This window comes from Pleurodeles waltl, chromosome 4_1, assembly GCF_031143425.1.
Source record: "Pleurodeles waltl isolate 20211129_DDA chromosome 4_1, aPleWal1.hap1.20221129, whole genome shotgun sequence".
Lineage (NCBI taxonomy): Eukaryota > Metazoa > Chordata > Amphibia > Caudata > Salamandridae > Pleurodeles > Pleurodeles waltl.
Window position 1 is genome coordinate 634,993,065 of NC_090442.1, and position 18,111 is coordinate 635,011,175.

At 41.8% G+C, this 18,111-nt stretch overlaps 1 protein-coding gene across 1 annotated transcript in view; it reads right to left on the reverse strand.

The window, feature by feature from the left end:
• The window catches only part of TAFA2 (TAFA chemokine like family member 2), a 1,054,087-nt gene that overhangs the window by 871,191 nt on the left and 164,785 nt on the right, over positions 1 to 18,111 (reverse strand). The window contains exon 2 of the mRNA XM_069229068.1: positions 15,094 to 15,189. The gene's annotated coding sequence lies outside the window, so the exon portion shown is untranslated. The remainder of the gene's footprint in view (positions 1 to 15,093; positions 15,190 to 18,111) is intronic.

The window sequence follows — 18,111 nt, forward strand, 5'->3', positions numbered from 1 at the left end:
TTAATAATATTTAATTTTATTTATTAATAGTCTATTTATTTTCAGTTTGAATATGTTTTAGTAACTATGTTTTTAGCTATTTAAATGTTTGTTTAATAATGATTGGGAGTTCAGCTCAAAATATTGCACAGGGTTTACTATGAAAGGGTGAGCTTCATGTTATGGTAAGAGCAATGTCCCTGGTGGGTATGGCATGGAAGGGAGAGGGGGACATTCTTGCGCATGCTGTGGGCTTGCCCGATGATCCGGGAATACTGGGAAGTAATAGTGCGTTAACTGTGTAATATCCTGGAAGTTGAAGTTCCACTTGAGCCAAAATATATCTTCGTAAGTATACTGATGAATGTGGATGTTCACCAAGTCAAGCTTCTCTTTAGTGATTTCGGACTGGTTGTGGTGAAGAGGGACGTTGCCAGGTACTGGGGGGTACCAGAGGTCCCCACAATGTGGGAATGGAGGAATGGGATGGATATGTACATGGTTGAAGAGAAAGTCACATATAGGGTGTCCCCAAAAATTCCATAAAATTTGGAGCCCCTGGAGGGCGCATTATGGGCTGGACCTTGTTGATGATGATGAGACTGGGCCTTGACTTTTTTGCCATATGCAATCTCATAGATGTTAGCTACTGTAACTAATGTGCTGCCGAAAACATTTCATTACGTGAATAAATATTGAACTTCTGCATTGTTCATCCCTCTCTGTGGTTTATTATTGTTTAGGATGAGTGGCTGCATCCCTGTATTTTGTATATACAAAGAAAGCCAAATAACCATATTTATAAAATAATATTGATTAAGACTTATATAGGTATATGTAACCTTTCCTTAGCATTACACAGTTTTTACGTTTTCTATTATGTTGAAGTGGGAATAGTAAATGTAGCCACTCCAAAGTCCAATGCTTTCCATGCTTTTCCTTACATTTGTACTCAGAATAGTCAATTCAACCCCTCCACAATTCAACACTTTCACTGATTCTGTTCACACTGAAATGGGAACAGAAAATCTAATTCCTACAAAGTTCAACACTTTCTCTACTGTTTCTTAGATTGGAGTGGGAAGGGTGATCTAACCCCTTCAAAGTCCAGCACTTTCTCTACTGTTTCTTAGATTGGAGTGGGAATAGTAAATTTAACCCCTCCAAAGTCCAACACTTTTCTACTTTTAATTCAATCTGAATTATATTAAGGAACTTGAACCATATTATAGTCAATGCTTTTGCTAGTGTTGTTTATTTTCCATTTTTTTAATATTTAATTTTTTTTATTTAATTAGTATATAATATTTGTATTTAATTGTTGTTTATATTACTATTACAAAATGTAATTTCAAATTATTTTCTGTTTTTTTTATACATTCATTTTGTTTTTTAACTAATTGTGATATAGATTAATATTAATTTTAATGTCTGAATTATTGTTAATATAATTAATATAATTTTTAAGGGTTCACCTTTTTATGCTTCTAAATATATATATATATATATATATATATATATATATATATATATATATATAAATAAATAAATATATATATATATATGGATCCACACACTCCTTTATATTGTAAGGAATCGCTTGGGTACTCCAGGAAGTTTGCAAGTTCAAATGCCATAGAAACGGCTTGGGAGAGCCATTCCTATTGCCTTAAAACTTGCAAACTACCAGGAGTGTCAGAGTGATTCCTTACGCTATATGGGAGTGTGTGATTCATGTTGTGGGCAACCAGTCTGACTCAGACCGGCCCAAGGACTTTCCAGCGATCAGAGTGTTCGCATCTATACCTACATATATACTTATTTATATATATATATATATATGCATATATATATATACATATATATATACATATATGTATATATCTTACCTAGTGGCAGTCGCCACGAGTTAGTTATAGTTAGGACCTATAAAATGCATTTTTTTTGTTGCCTATAACTTTGGCGCCACTTGATGAACTTTCATGAAACTTTCCCAAAAATTTGCCAGTCACGTCAGCTGCTGTCTGGAAAGTTTAGGGGTGATCCGTCAAGAGGGAACTGAGAAAAAGGGAGATCCCACAACATTTTTACCTCATTTATTTTTCCATAGGATAGCGCCAATTACACCAAATTTGGCAGAAAGGTAGGACCTGGTCCAGAAAGCGACCTTTTTTCTGTTTTGGTGTAAATCCATCCATTAGTTTTTGAGGAATTAAGGGGAAAACAAATTTGCATATTTAGGGATGCAAAGGATTTGCAACCCCTCCCGATCTCGTGCTCAGATCTGATTGACTGTCAACACTTCAACCAAGAGGTTTTGGCAGCCATCTTGGGATTCAACAGCCGAGTCCCAGAAAATATTTTTAAGAAAACGAAAAGGGGCCAGGGTACCAACACCCTGACCCGTTAGCTCTGGTGCTAGGATCTCAAAGGGACCCCCCAACGGCTAAAAATCATTTGTTTTTATATTTTTGCCACACTTGCAGTGGATCCACGGATGTTCGTTTTGAAGCCCCCGGATGGGCCAAGTCCCAGGGGCATTCTTTAAATGGAGTGTGGGGGGCCACACCCCAGGGACCACCACCTCCCCAGGGGACTGCCACCTCCCAGGGGCTTGATTACTGTTAAGTGCGGGGGCCACGTGGCCCCAGTGCTGCCCCAGGGATCCCCACCTCCCCGGGGCAAGGATTCGAAAAAAGTGAAGGGGGTCCGTTTCGGACCACCTTAGGTCTGGGGACCACCACCTCTCTGGGCTATACTTGTTGGAGGGGAGCCTCGTGGCCACCCTTAAGAGCCATTGATAGCCCTGGGAATCGCCACCACCCCCTAGGGCCGACTCCTGCTATGTCCCCCGGGACATAGCTGTTTGCTGTGGTTTGGCTAAGGCTTTGTCAAACAGGTACCGCTGTCAAAACATTGAGTTTTTATCTCTGTTCCCTGCACACAGATATGTGTGATGAAAGCTTTGCTTCAGCAAACAGGGAGCTGCTACTTAAAACAGCTCCTTGCTTGCTGAAGCAATGGGATTGTGGGCAAGGCCTTGAGGCTTCCCCTACGGTCCCAGATAGCCTGTAAAGGGCACATCATAAAATATAAATAAAAACATGTAGGAACCGCGGGGGAGCCCTTCAGGGGTCCCAGGTGGTCCCAGATAGCCCATAAAGGGCTAAAAAAATGTTTTGAAAAAAAAAGAATAGCTCAAGTGTGAAGGTCACGAACCTTCACACTGAGAGTTAAGGGTTTGAATTCAGTCGGACTCATTTCCCTCCTTTATTTTCTATTTTTTAAGTTAAAAAGTTTAAGGCTTATATGAAAGGTGATCTTACTTTTAAAAAAAATGAAAATACAATTTTGTTTTCGAATTTTGCAGAAACATGTAATTTGATGTATATTATACATCAAAGCCTAAGAAGTCTCTCTCTCTCTCCCTCTCACTCTTTCTCTCTCTCTTTCACTCTCTCTCTCCAACTCACACACCCAATCAGACACCTATGCACCTGCTCACAGACCCAATCAGACACTCAAGCACCCACTCACAGACCCTCTCAAATCCTTGTGCATCCAGTCAGAGCCACAGTCAGACCCTCATGCACCAACTCACAGACCCACTCAGACAGCTATGCACCCACTCACAGACCCACTCAGACTCTCACACACACACACACTCACAGACCCACTGACACCCTCATGCACTCACTCACAGGCCCACGTACACATTGACACACCCACTGAAACTCTGATGTACGCACTCTCACACCCAGGCAGACAATCTCACAGCCACTCTCACTCCCAGATACACCCTTTCACACTTATTCTGACACCCAGAGAAGTCGAGGCCAACTTCCGCCACGCATGGCCAAAGGGCCATGCACAGCATGGGGTCGGGTGGTTAAGGGGGTTAGCCGCAGGATCTGTCTGCAGGCAAGGTCTTGCATGCAAGCTCTGCTGCACACGGGCAAAGGCCGTGCATGGTTAGGTACTTATAGGGGGTTGGCCACACGGCCTGGCCTACAACTGCTACGCGTGGTAGTAATATACTAATCAGGTGGTATTGTCAGAGATGTTCATTCCTTCTGGATACAATGACTTTAAACAGTGCACCCAGAGGTTTTCTCTGACATCCAGTAGTTCTTCCTTTAAGACATGTTCCACAAGGAAAATCTTCAAATCTGATAGTAAATGGTCCATAAGATTGGCTTCAGACTGGTCAAGTTTCTTATTAATTATTGCTGATTTGTGGTTCCTGAATCGGCTTTGGCACTGAATCACCTAAATAATGCATGTTGAGCGACATGTAAGATGCTATGTTATTGCATAAGTCCTTTTAACAGAGCTAGTTTCTGATGATGTTTGTAAAAGGTATTCACATGTGATGCACCTTTTATAACACCTGCATTTATGACAACTTTCTTGAGTTCAGCTCTCACAATAAGCGATCGTAAATTGAGAACTCTGTGGTAAGTAATGACTGACAGTTTTGGAATTTTTTTTTGCAATTTTTCAAAAGTGGATAATAAAGGAATTGTTTTTTGCATTATATTTCTGCAGTTGGGAGCTGATGGAAGATGGTCAACGACAAATGGGATTCTGACACTTTCGTTTCTGCTGCTGGTATTACAAATAAGTGCTTTCCTGCGTAACTGCAAAGACTTGACAATTTGTTGCTGTATGATATGTAGAGGTTAGCCTCACTTTTTAAACAATGTAGCAAGCTCCTATAGATGGTCTTTGCAGGTGTACTCATTGCTGCAGATGCGTCTTATTCTGAGTGCTTGGCTGTAGATAATGCTGAGTTTAGTGTGGCATGGATGACATGAAGTCTAGTTTAGATGCAAATGAGCATCTGTTGGCTTGAGGTACAGGCCAATTATAATTTTCTGTTAATGAACGGTAAGTAGCAGATCCAGAAAAAGGAGATGACGCTTCTGCTTAGTATTGCTGCTGGTGAATTTGATGAAAGGACGGATACTGTTGATGTAAGCTGTAAATTGTTCCATTGTTTTACTTCTAGCATCCCATGTTATAAATATGACGTCAGTGTATCGTAGTTATACCATTGCTTTGATATTAGAAGTAGCACGTATTTAGTCCTCTAGTTTGCCCTTGAAGCTATTTGCATAGGATGGAGCCAGGATCCTTTACAAATGATGGAAGTTCCTGAACAATGGGCTGGAGGAGCAAGTCGACAAATAAAGATAGTCTCTCAGTGGCTGTACCATAGCAGAGATTATGGTACGGCCAGGATTGGTTATTTTTGTGAATTTTGGGAACCGTATAAAATCTCCTTGGTCTTGGTTTGGGATGAACAAGTATATTTGCTGTTGTTTCATCAATGAGGTTTAAGCTCCTGTACTTTACAACAATGGCCTGATGTACAGGAGCGTAAACCTCCAGGCACTTCCATCATTTGTAAAGGATACCAGTCACTTCCTTCACATTTCTGAAAAATTAAATTAAACCTATACATTTGATGATGACACTTTTCTGGCTACATTTAATGTTACATCATTATACACCAGTTCAGTAAGCTTTATTCGGTTAAAAAACAAACCTTAAAAGTGCACATATATAAATATACTACTTGAAAGTGAATTAATCCCCATTGCAGACTGTGCAAACAAGCAGATAATACATGTTTATGTCAAATTCAATAATAAAATGTCTCTGAAACTTTACTCCTCTATTTAATGAAAACAAACACATCCCTCAAATCTTCTTCATACCCCCTGAGAATTCAGCATTATATTAATATTGAAAGAAGACTAGGCATAACTTTACCTGCTGATTGAATGGGAAAGACATAGAAACCCTTTAGACCAACCCCTCTACCAAAAAGTGCTTCTGACTAGTAGTCCATACTAACAAACATCGGTCCAGATTAGGAGTTGGATGGTTGAACCGCCACAATTCCAATACTGTGGCGGTGAGGCAAACATCAAGCCAGCAGCCTCACCATCGCCATAGCCGGCAACCTCACCATCGCCGTATTATGACACTTCCACCTGTCAACACAGGGGAAACCCTGCGGTAGCATTGGCCTCTCTCTGCTCCCTTAGTGAGTCGATGCCAATGTCGTAGCACACAGCACCCTCGGAATGTGCAATCCAAGGGTGCTGGCAAGGGGGCCACTGCATTGCCCCTGACATGGTCATGGTCAGGGCAGGGGTCCTCCTGTGGCCCCCAGCACTGCTTTTCCACCAGCCTTTTCATAGCGGGGACCCCACCATGAAAAGGCAGGTAGAAAGGGAAATCGTGATCAGCACCACCGTAGCTGACCACGACTTCGACCACCACCAATGCGGTGGGATCCCTGATCCCAGCAGAGGTGGCGGTCTCCGGGTAGTCCCACTGCCAGGATCGTAATCCAGCGATTGGACCTTCCGAATTGCGGCAGTCCGACTGCCACCATGAGTTTGGCCATCACGTGGACTGTCAAACTCATAATTAGGTGCATAGTCTATGTATTAAAGAGGGCTCATTCCCCCACTTTGTTCCTACCTTTAACAATGGAAGAACTTAATCTGTACATTGTAGCACATACTTAATCAGTTTGGAGTAATTACAAATACATTAAGGCTTCTTTACACTGTCTGATATTTCAAAACCTTAAAAGAAGAATTAAAATCTGGGTTCTCTGCTCTTGATACAAGCCCCAAAAGAACAACATGTGTAATTGAGATTGAGATGTAATAAAGTCACAGGGGCATGGTGCCAATTCTTCTGCAGTATACACAATAGGAGGATAATCCACCAAAAAGTGGCCCGGACCCAGCCTGAACCTTACCAAATGATATCTATGATGCAGAGGAACCTTTAAGAGGTATGGCTCAATAGTGGGGGACATGCATAAGGGGAAATATGTATTTATACACACTGAGTTAGTGAATAGCTTGGTTCTGTCAATTGCACATTGAGTTTTTTTATATACATGACCCGCCTGCTTTTATGTACCCTGATAGGTTCAGGGGTCTCCAACCTTTTCTGTAGTAAAAGCTACTTATGTTCAATGAAGATCAACAGAGCAAAGAATATTATTAGAATTTTGATACTGACCACATCAGACAAGTTTACATGTTTGTTTTAAATATACACTTTCAGTACTTGTAGGCTGGGCTGCACACAGGAGAGCTACTTATGCGTAGCTCGAGATCTTCTAGTAGCTCACGAGCTGCTTGTTGGAGACACCTTGTTTAGGCAGTCGGAAATCAGTGACTGTGTCAGTGCTGCTTCAGACCTGGGCCAAACTGAAAGCAATATTGGTGCTATCCTTAGTATGGCTCCCAGAGACTGCAGTCCTAATTCTTCATGGACTCTGATGGAAGAGATACTCCCAGAAAGCAACAACAGGTTTTTATAAAAGTATTCTCACTAATCTTAATGACGAGCAGTCAGGATACCCCCAGAATCCAGTGCCATAAGTAGCAATTGATATAGATTTGGCTTTATAGATAGTGATGGCAGCGTCTAGGGGCATAGAGTCTAACTTGGAGGTGAATTTAAATAAGGACGCTGAGGCATGCTCAAACTGTGTGACCCTAACAGTCTTAGATGGCCACAAGTGCTTCTGCTGTCAAAAGGCAGCCCTAAATAAGAAAATCTGAAAATCAGGAGAGTATCACCAATATGGAAAGGAGCTAGCTTGCTTCCTGGATGGCTGCTTTCCATGGCATAAGACTTCGCTTTAGTCTATAGTCTAGGTCAGACATAAAATACATAAAGCTATGTAGGGGTTTCTGAAGGCCCCTGCCCATGCCATGAATATGCAGTAATCCACGTTCATAAGAATGGGTAAATGTTGCGTCTCAATCCTCAGTGGGTCAGCTGCAGCCTCAGTCAAATAATCCTCCAGGCCACTTATGTAGAAACTAAAAAGAAAGGGTGCCAGGACACACCATTGCCTGACACCCTTTCCAATCCTACTATATGGGGTACATTGCCCATTAGGCCCATTGCTAATCTGTACATCAATGTGCATTTGTGAAAGAAGGTGTACAATTTTAGGGTTGGCACCCCTCTTTAACAACATAGCCCATAGCTTACCCCTTACAACATTATCAAAAGCTGCACTTGGATCCATGAACACCAAGAAGAGAAAACCCTCCTTAGCGATCACATACTTATCAACCAACAAGTGCAGATTCAAACATTGGACTGACTTCCCAAGGCCCTGTCTGAAGCCATACTGGGCAGGTGATAAAATATGATTATCTTTTGCCCACCCTTCCACTTGGTCTAAGAGAACTATGCCCAAGATCTTGGCTGTGGCACCAATCAACAATATAGGGCGATAACAATGGGGGTCACTTCTATCTCTTTTTTTATAAATTGGAATGATGGTAGTCCTTGACCAAGAGATAGACAGAGCAGCACTAATCACGCTCCCGAGCACATTCACTAAAATAGGGGCACAACAAGACACATTGCCTTTAAAAAGATCACTGGGACCCCATCTGGTCCTGGAGCTTTATTCAGTGGACATCTGTTAATCGCCACAATTACATCTCCTAATGTGATGATTAAGTCATCTGTATTTATCCAACCAAATGCATCTGTAGGGATGCTATTATCAGGGGATACTAATTGATCACAATCATATAACTTAGTAAAATAGCCAATCCAGACATGTTCAGGAATAAAAACCTCTTTGCCGGAATTAGGGTTAGATGCAAAGAAGAGGGCATTAACCACCTTCCAGAACTGAGTTACATCCTTTTTCAAAGAAGCACTAGTCAGCTGTTCCCATGCCTCCCCTCTAATATCCTCCTTCCTTCACCTAGTAGCTTCTTTATAAAGCATCCTACAATACCTTACTGCTGGAGCCCTTTGCGAGCTTTTCAAAGCATGCAAGAGACTATAATGAGGTTGTGAACAAGCTCTATTAAACCATTTAACAGGCCTCTGGGGCTAGTGGCTCCTAGATGATGCTTAGTTGATCCTTAGCCAACTCACACGTCTCAGAAAAGGCACCCAAAACTAGCCCTGGGTCAGGATTATCACAAGGCAGAGTTCAAACTGATGCTTGCAATTCCCTGCAAGTTGTACTAAAAAGACCTCAGGGTCAATGTCCCACCATTTCCTTTGCACACCCTTATTTCTTGTATATTTGCCTGGAAAATCCATCCTCCCTCCAAGTGTCCTAGGAAGGCCTACATTAAGACTCATTGCAAGGCTGGTGGTCACACGATCTCCAGCCTTGTGGTGACGGTCTGACCATTGCAACTGTGGCGGTCCGACCACCACATTACAACCCTGGAGGGCGGGCCCACCAGGGGACCACGGTACCCACCGGGAACATGATCCGTAGCGGGTCAATGGCAGTCAGAGTTGTAAGGAGTAGGCGCGCTGAACTCAGCGCTGCATGGCTGATTACAACCCCACTTTCTGCCAGCCTTTCTGTGGCGGGGACCCCACCAAGGAAAGGCTGGTGAAAAGTCGGTGCAGGGAGCCACGGGGGGACCCCTGCCCATGCCCACGGTGCAGGGGCCCCCTCACCCAGCACCGTGGGAATGTGCACTATCTGCTGTGCAGATTTCGAGGGTGCTGGAGTGATATGATATTGGCCCCGGCTCCCTCAAGAGAGCTGAGACCATTATTGTTGCATTGTTCCTGCCGGTCACCCCAGCAGGCACACGTAATACAACTTTCCCGTCGGTCAGCCTGGCGGGAACATTGTAATACACAAGGGGGGATGTCACCGCCATGGCAGTGGTGTCCTCCACACAGCTTTGACAGTCCTGTGGTGGGACTGCCAAATTCGCAATCAGGCCTCAGTGCCAATGGGTTATGATGGCTTAGAATACTATCAGCTATCTGGAAATCAAAAACTTTTCTGGCCTACACTTAGATGCTGTGACAAAATCAATTATTGAAGTTTTACCCCTCCCAGTATATGTCACCTGATGTGGGATATCAATCACTGTTAAGTCAGTACCCAAAATAAGGTCATTAATCTTCAATAGCTTAGTCATCTTGTCTCCACATGGATTATGCTCAAAATGCGAGAAATTAGAGAAATCACTATCAGTTTGCCCACACACATGATCGTCCACAATAGGACAAAGCCTAAGATTACAATCACCCCCACAATATTATATAGTCAACTTTTAATCATATTCACTTTACATATAAACTACATTCAAGAGAATCCACAATTTGGACATTATGGCTAACAAAAATATTATAACAGAAATTAATGAGTATGATTAGGGGGCACCTAGTCATGGTAAAGGCTATTATTTGAAAAAAAGAGGGAGAGTCCGCACACATCCTCACCACTTTGGCTGCCAGTGTGGTGCTTATAAGAGTTAAAAGCCTGCCACTGTAATGCCCAGCAGGAGTTGGAGTTGCATGTGAGGAGACAGATAGAAAATCTTTAACGTTTGTGCGGGACCTCTTGGAGGCAGACGATCTGTTGTTTGGACTGTAGTGTTACCCACTTGCTATCTGACAATTTGCTAATAATGCCTGCAATGCTCCAAAAAAGTACATTCACATCAGGAAATATGACCCCCATTGCAAACTAATTCTAATGTTTGTGCAGCTTCCATGTAGATTTACCCAAATCTGCCTTTCCTTTTGGCAATGGGTTAGCCGGATGATCTAGATGAATATCATTAACTACCAACAAGAAACTAGGGGAGCGACTTGAGTTAGCCTCATCAAGACAGCAGCTAGACAAATCAATAGAACCGTTAGTTCCCCTGTTTAAATCAACTACGGGCACAATTTGGCAGTCAGTTGACCTCTTCCAATGGAGCAAATAGGGTATGCGTGCAGATGAAAAAGTTGCTGCTTCTTTGTACTTGGTTCCTGAAACTTGGTCTGGGCTGATAAAAAAAAGCCCAGTGGGACCTGCTGAATTATTTGAAAGAGTTCCTGCTGATTGCCAAGCCTATCAAAATGAACTCTGCTAAGCATGGGTCATGACACTTAACTACAATGCAATTACTAGTTTTCATCTTCTGAGACATGCCCAGCCAGTGAACCCTACTTACACCAATTATACCATTTAAGAGGACATCACTACTAATGCATCTGAAGATTTTGCCAAATCAGTGGATCACCTTGTCCTTTAGTCTGTAGTCTGATTCCTTTAGGGGTGCATCCAGAGGCAGGACATTTTTTAGGGTGACTACATATGGGGTGCACTCTGGGGGAAGCTGTAGGGACTGAATGTTTCTGCTTTCGGTTCTATTTAGCAGGACAGATTTAGAAGCTATTGAGGCAATGGGACTTCCACAAGGTCGACGTGCAGGGCTCAATTTAGGGAGATGTACTGCAGAGGCCTGATTTGCCAGGTTAGCCTGCAAACACACCCTTTTCTCAGCATCATACCCAGACCCTAACATAGGAGGTGGATCTATTCCCACAGGGCAAAGATATCTGTTATTCCATCCTTTTATTTCAGGTGATTTACAGTTAACATGGGCGAGGATCTCTATCCTTTTCATCAGTACTCTTCAATGCCGTGGCCAGGGGGGGCAATAAACTCTCAAGGACACCCTCCAAATCACAGACTTCCCCTGGGCCATTTTCTGCGCTTGTCTCTCCTGTTAGCACAGCTTGCGGCCGGGACTGCCCCTTATTTTCGAAGGCCTCTGCTATATTAGCAGGCCTAGCAGGGTCAGTGTACTTCTTCCCAGTAGAATTTAAGGTATGTACCTGATGCAGGCCAGTTTTCTTTCTTTTGTTTGGGGGAGAAACAATGTCATCCAGGTGTAATTTTTCCCGGCATAAGGTGTAGGGTTGATGTTCCAGGGGCAATATGGTTATATCCAAATCGCCTTCGAGGACACAGCAATTAGACAAGTGGGCAGAACTTCCATTACGTTCACTCACAGAACCTCCTGCTCTCCGTTGGGGGCTGCCAACTGTTTCAGTAGCTGATAATTTGGGAGTCTGCTCCTGGGGGGTATAAAGAGACAAAATTTCATAGTGCCACCCACCTCTCCTCCATGGATTAAATCTCCGTATTGATCAAAGTCATAGCAGTAGACAAATATTTAGCTATAGAGACAGACACCAGCTTCTTCTTGGTGCTTATGGCAATGGCACTAGCCTTTCTCTTATCCATAGTTCTTGGTTGCTGGCACCCTTCCTTGCAAGACTGAAGCCTCAGACCAAGAGGGGTGATGCAGCCCAGTTACAGGGGTCAATGTCTGCTGCTAGGCTGCCTCCTGGCGGAGTGTTCAGCAAGGGTTGCTGGTTCTCTTAGTCCTCCAAGCAGTCTGAAGTGCAGTGAATAGTGCCTCCAATATACCACATGCATGGTGGAAGCATGAGCAACAGTTTCTTTAGGATACAAGTGTAGTTATTTGAGAGAACTATAACTGGTGAACTAGCAGTTTGTTTTAACTGACCTTTTCAACTTACTATAAAATCCCTTTAACTTTCATTTTATCAGTGAAAAAACACACACACACATATATATATATATAGAGAGAGAGAGAGAGAGAGAGAGAGAGAGAGAGAGAGACAGAGGGGAAGAGAGAGAGAAATATAGAGAGTGAGAGAAAGGTATCAAGGTATCAAGGATGGGATAGAAAGGACAAGAGATACAAAGGATAGAGGACAAGGCAAAGAAATGGAACCTGAACATAATCAAAGTTAAGATTCATATGTAAAAATAAAATGACTTTTGCTGACATGTCATTTAAATGTTTGTGCCTGTTCATTTGTGAGCATTTAGTGTCATGGCAAAGTAATCATAATTAGAGACCTCTTCCATCAGTTTGACATCAGTTCTCCCGTTAAGTTCTGATTCCATTGTACCAGAAGATATGACTTTTAGCTCGTGGCAATTGATTTATAATTCATTCTTGTCAACATAATGGATAATGTCATTAGCTACTTCTGCAGGACTTTCAGAGTTTATCTAAAATTACTTTACCATCTGCATACCTTAAGATGTTGCAAGAGTGAAGACGTTACTGATTGATTTTATTAATAAATAATGTACTGATCATTGATGAACTAATGTGTGAAAAACAGGTGACTTTTGTAAATGGCCACCATAATTCATTTTGTTTTCTACCAAGGCTAATTAAAGCTAGAATTGCAGTTGATTTCCATTGCTAAATGCTTACTTAAAATAGTGTGATTAATAGCTTATAGACGTGTGGACAGCTACCCCTAGTGGGTTTTTGTGTTATGTCTTACAAGGTCAGATTTATTAGGTCTTTGCTCGAGTTTGACTGTCCTATTGTTTAGAATTGTCACTAACGTGTGGTTTCTTCCTCGAGGATGGAAGTAGATGTTACATTGTAAGACATTTCTTCCTGAGAAGTGAAGTCTTGATGAGATGGAACAATGGATCCACAGACGAGGCGTAAGAGAAGAAGAAATTGTTATAAATCGAGTATAGCTAATGATTGCGTAAACACAATGTCAACGAATAAAGATTCAGTGCATTATGAATGTGTAACTTTTAGGTATCTAATTTTAGTTTTATTGGCTGAATCGTGTAACACCCCATGTCTTGACAAATCATATGTTTTGTGAGAACAATATAATGTTTTGTCACCTATTCTTGGGGGAGTCCTTATTTTTCATGGGTGAGAGAGTCGGATTAGTGAAGCGGTTTAGCTGTTGATGCAGACCAGACCTTACAATCTTTTCCAGAGATATTTTACTCATAAAGGCATGAGGGATCGTCCTACTGATGGTGTTCCCTTGCTGAAGCGATCTGCATGGTGTCCCCTTGCTGAAGCTATCTGCATGTTGTTGTTTATTGGGTAATGTATGAAAATCGTATTGTTATATGTGTCTTTTGTTTTACAGGTACCAGCTGCAACTCATAAATTAATTGCTGCATAATGATATTATTTTTGCTATAACCTGAGCGAGTATGTTTTTCTAAATTTGTGTTTCTAAATTCTTTTTACCTGAAGCCCAACATGTTAATACTAATTGGTGACGGAATTTATCTTTACATGCTCATTAATTATATTGACATTCTTTGATATTTTGCTCAAATGTATTTTATTTCACTGTTGCAAATATTAGTGTTATCAAGCTGTGTTATAATACTTGAGGTAATTTGCTTACTTGCTTTGATTAAACACAGATATATAAGACATTCTAATTAACCGTTGATGATTCTATATGCTTATCATTTATGCTTAAGAATTATTTTCGTGATTTTAGCATTCTTAATACAGGGAAATAAATGTATAATCCTTCTTAATAAACTGGTGTGGTTATTGCATAGTGATTAGATTATTGATTTCTTGTTTATTGATGATTATTATGACACACATCTTTGACATCCTCTCAAATCAATGTTGTGTCGATCCATTGGCCTAAGGCGGGAAATCCACTATTTGGTTTGAAGTAATAGCTAGGATTTCTCGGTGCTGCAGCAATGTACATGTTGCCACTCTTTCTTTGAACTACCCACTCACCTGCCAATTGAACTGGCATCACTGTCACAAACAGATAAAACACAACTGGGGCCAGAGGTCGCTTCAGCTTTAATCATTAGTCATCAACCATTTAAGTATTACATTAGGCATCTGCTTGACCCTGTTTTCTCCTTTTTTGAGCACATCAAACTGCACCCACCTTTAACTGTACCTTAAAGAGATCATTTCGCTGCGCCATGTGTTCTTTCTTTTCAGCCTCTGGCTACACCCACGTGGAGTATCTCAGCTATGACGTTTCATAGCTATTTACGTGCCTGGGATGTGGAAACCCTAAACGTGTAGGGTCAAATAGACTTTGGCAGGTGGCCCAGCAGCACGCCAGGGTAGTGGGGGCATTTGTTTCTGACCTTACCCTCTGCAGACCTGCCTGCAATAATTGGAGGACCCTGTCTGCCTGAGAGATCTGTGTGATGGAAGGGCACCAGTCAATGAAGAGGATGCATTTTTGTTAAGCTCTGCAATCTGTAACTCATAAATTAGCGCTAAACAAACCATAAGTCACACAGCAAATGCAGTGCTTCAGAAAAACACTGCATAGTCCCAAAGATGCCCCACACAGCAGCCCTTGCTTGTGTCACTGCTGAACATGCCTTGCCGATTTAGAAGAAAATATGTAGTGCTGCATCTTTCATTTCTCGGAACTTAACTGCTACACATAACAACCCCAAGAAGCACTATAGGTCCTACTTACCCTCCTTCCAGGGTCAAATCAGTGTTTTCTTCACTAATATAAGGAGCTTGCTGGTTACATCTCCATTGGAATTACACAGATGGGTGTTTTGTCATCCTAGTTAAAACACAAAACACGTTAAAGAGGTGTTAGTTTACCACTTTAATGGTGCACTGCTGGGTGAACATATCCAGAATACACAGCTGCGCTATACGTATATATGTAACAAAGGCTTGTATTGTTGCACTATTTACTGTCCTATCAAATACCTGCACAACATTCAGCAGAACATGTTAGAACATCTCACATGTATACAGCATGGCATGGGTATGCCTTACGGTAGGCTGTGATGATGCCACTAAAGCGCCTTTACCAGGGTGTCCCACATGATCACTCAGCAGTACATATGTAAACGGCCTTAGCACACATTTCAAGCACAGTTCATATAATGCTTTATCATTAAAATGCCAAAAGCACACCAATGCATGTTATTCATTCACGACCACATATGCTTATACTTTTGCTCTAACCCAACAGTGCACATTAGGAAGACTTCCTGACACCCATATGCTCCCAAAGTGGCATCAATGCGATTCAGCTGGCAACGCATTACCACTCCAGGGCATGTGCTGCTCACGGGATCATACATCCGCGAAGCATTACAGGGATTCTTGGCAGGATTAGACTTATTTTTAGTTTTTACATTAACTAATACAAACCTATTTCATTAATCAAGCACAATCAAACACAAAACATGGATGAAAAGAAAACATATCGAGGAGGATACCAGACCCCGAAAGCACTACAGCGCTGTAAAAATGATACAAGCGCGCAATGCTGACAACTGTTTGTATAGCTCAAGCTTCTGCAAGCAGTTCCATCCTGTGTGTTAACCAAAGAATATTGCCATAAAATAAAGTTTCCCAACGATTTTTATTGCACAATCAATGCGATGTGTTTTGAAACGCAAACGTAAGGCAGTCTCATTAACATATCTAAGTATTTGAGTTATTAGGTTTTTATTTCGTATTCTGTTGCAGTCTGCACTCTGTCATCCAGCTCCCCCAAGTAGGAGTTTATTTCTGAAAAACAAAAAACAATGGTCCTGTTGCACAGAGATTTATGTCTGCCTTAGTCTCGAGTAAACAGGATTTTTCATGCCAATGTATGTACGTATGTACATATGAATGTACGTTGTATGTGTATTGTCCAACCACATTAAAAGAAATCAAATATCTGTACTGGGTCAAAGGCAAAGATAGAATCAGAGTCATAGGAGGGGTTCTGGGTTCTAATAGCTAAAGTCACTGTGCAGTGATGAAGAGTTCATTAAAGAGACGTGTGCAAAGGCATTCTCAGTGGGAGTTGGTCTCAAACCCCTACTGCACACAACCAAACGCCCGTGAGCACGTGCTTTCCGTTATTTGAAATCTCAGGAGCTGATGAACACATATTAAATATGGCATTTCAAGGTTACAAGTTGATCACGTTATCACCTTGCTAGTAATTTGTGGGCAGCTAATAGTGATATTTTCCTCATCGATTGCAATAGAATCATTACTGTTTGTGCTACAGTCAATGCAAATAAATACAAAGCTTGTTTGGGAGCAGCTCCACTACACTGGCTCAAAACACATTTTGTTGGCAATAATATGAAGAGTCACTGTCTGCTAATGTGTGCCCATTATGGGATAAGTGCTTTACGAATTACAGTAGCTACTGCCTTTAGTCATTGCTTTTACAGTTCTCCAGCTGCACGGATGTTCATTAGATGTCTCCTCCTCCACAGTGCGCACTACAACATTGCAAGGTGCCTCACACATGAGAGTGGCATCCACCACGGATTAAACTTGACAGATTTACCCAACATCCCTGCTCCCTCTTGTTGCTGCACGACCTGTCTGCGGTGGATATCTGACGACCGTTTAGACAGTCATTCACGGCTACTGAGGGCACTCCGATGCCATTACAGTTTGCAGATTATGTGCTATGCAAATTGCAACATCAACAATATTGGGTTCATCCAAACCTTTCTTTGCAAAAGTGGTCCAAAAGGGCTGATGCTGGACACATCAAAGATAATTTGGTTAATGGGCATTGACTGGTCCGCGTTATTTGTAGAGATTTTGATTTCAAATTACCTTTTCACTGTCCCAAATAGAAAAAAATAATAGTATTAATGAATTCCAGGTTCGACTGTGTCGAGGAAACACCACAGTCCCTTTGATGGTAGGTACAATTGATTTATTAAGAACGTAAATTTGAATACGATGCATTGACAGAGGGGTGGTAGAACTGGCGGATCCTACTCTCCCCTATCTCCACTTTTCAGACCTCCTGCTTTTAATATTGCAGTAGAAGAAGGCCATAGGCGGATACTATGATATGGCTTTGAAGTGACAGCCTCCTCCTCTGACCACCAAACGAGACTATTTTAAATCACTGCTCTGATTCATGCGCCATTCTCTACTAATTTGTGCTAGTGTGGCATGGTCCCAAGGAAACTTTTAGCTATCATTTTTGCTGTGTGGAAATAATGCTGTCCATTTCAATTCCTATGTCTGTGCATGGACCCAACATGGGTGCTCAAAAATAATCATGAAATTGACTTGCACAGAAACCATGTTGTTGTTGGGTTAGCCATCAAGTGGAAATACACTGACAAACATACCTGGGATGTGCTAATGAGATGAGGGCTGGGTACTGATGTTGTGATGTAACAGAGATGCAACACCTGTGTATCTAAGCCAGAATAGATTAGTCCCTTTACACAGTCACAACAGCACATCCTTAGGGACAATCTGACAATCAGACAAGGCGATGATAAATCTCAAATTGCATAATGCGTGTGGGGGTTGAGATGTAACAGATCAATGCACTTATACAAAAGCATACCCACTTCTGAAACCCAAAAGGGTAAAAGAAACACTCAAGCAAATGCACTGAACAGCTGAATTATAGGTTGCACTGGCATGTGCTCCATACACAAAAAGTACAACAGACAAACATGCAAACATTGGGGAAGCATACGGATGCCAC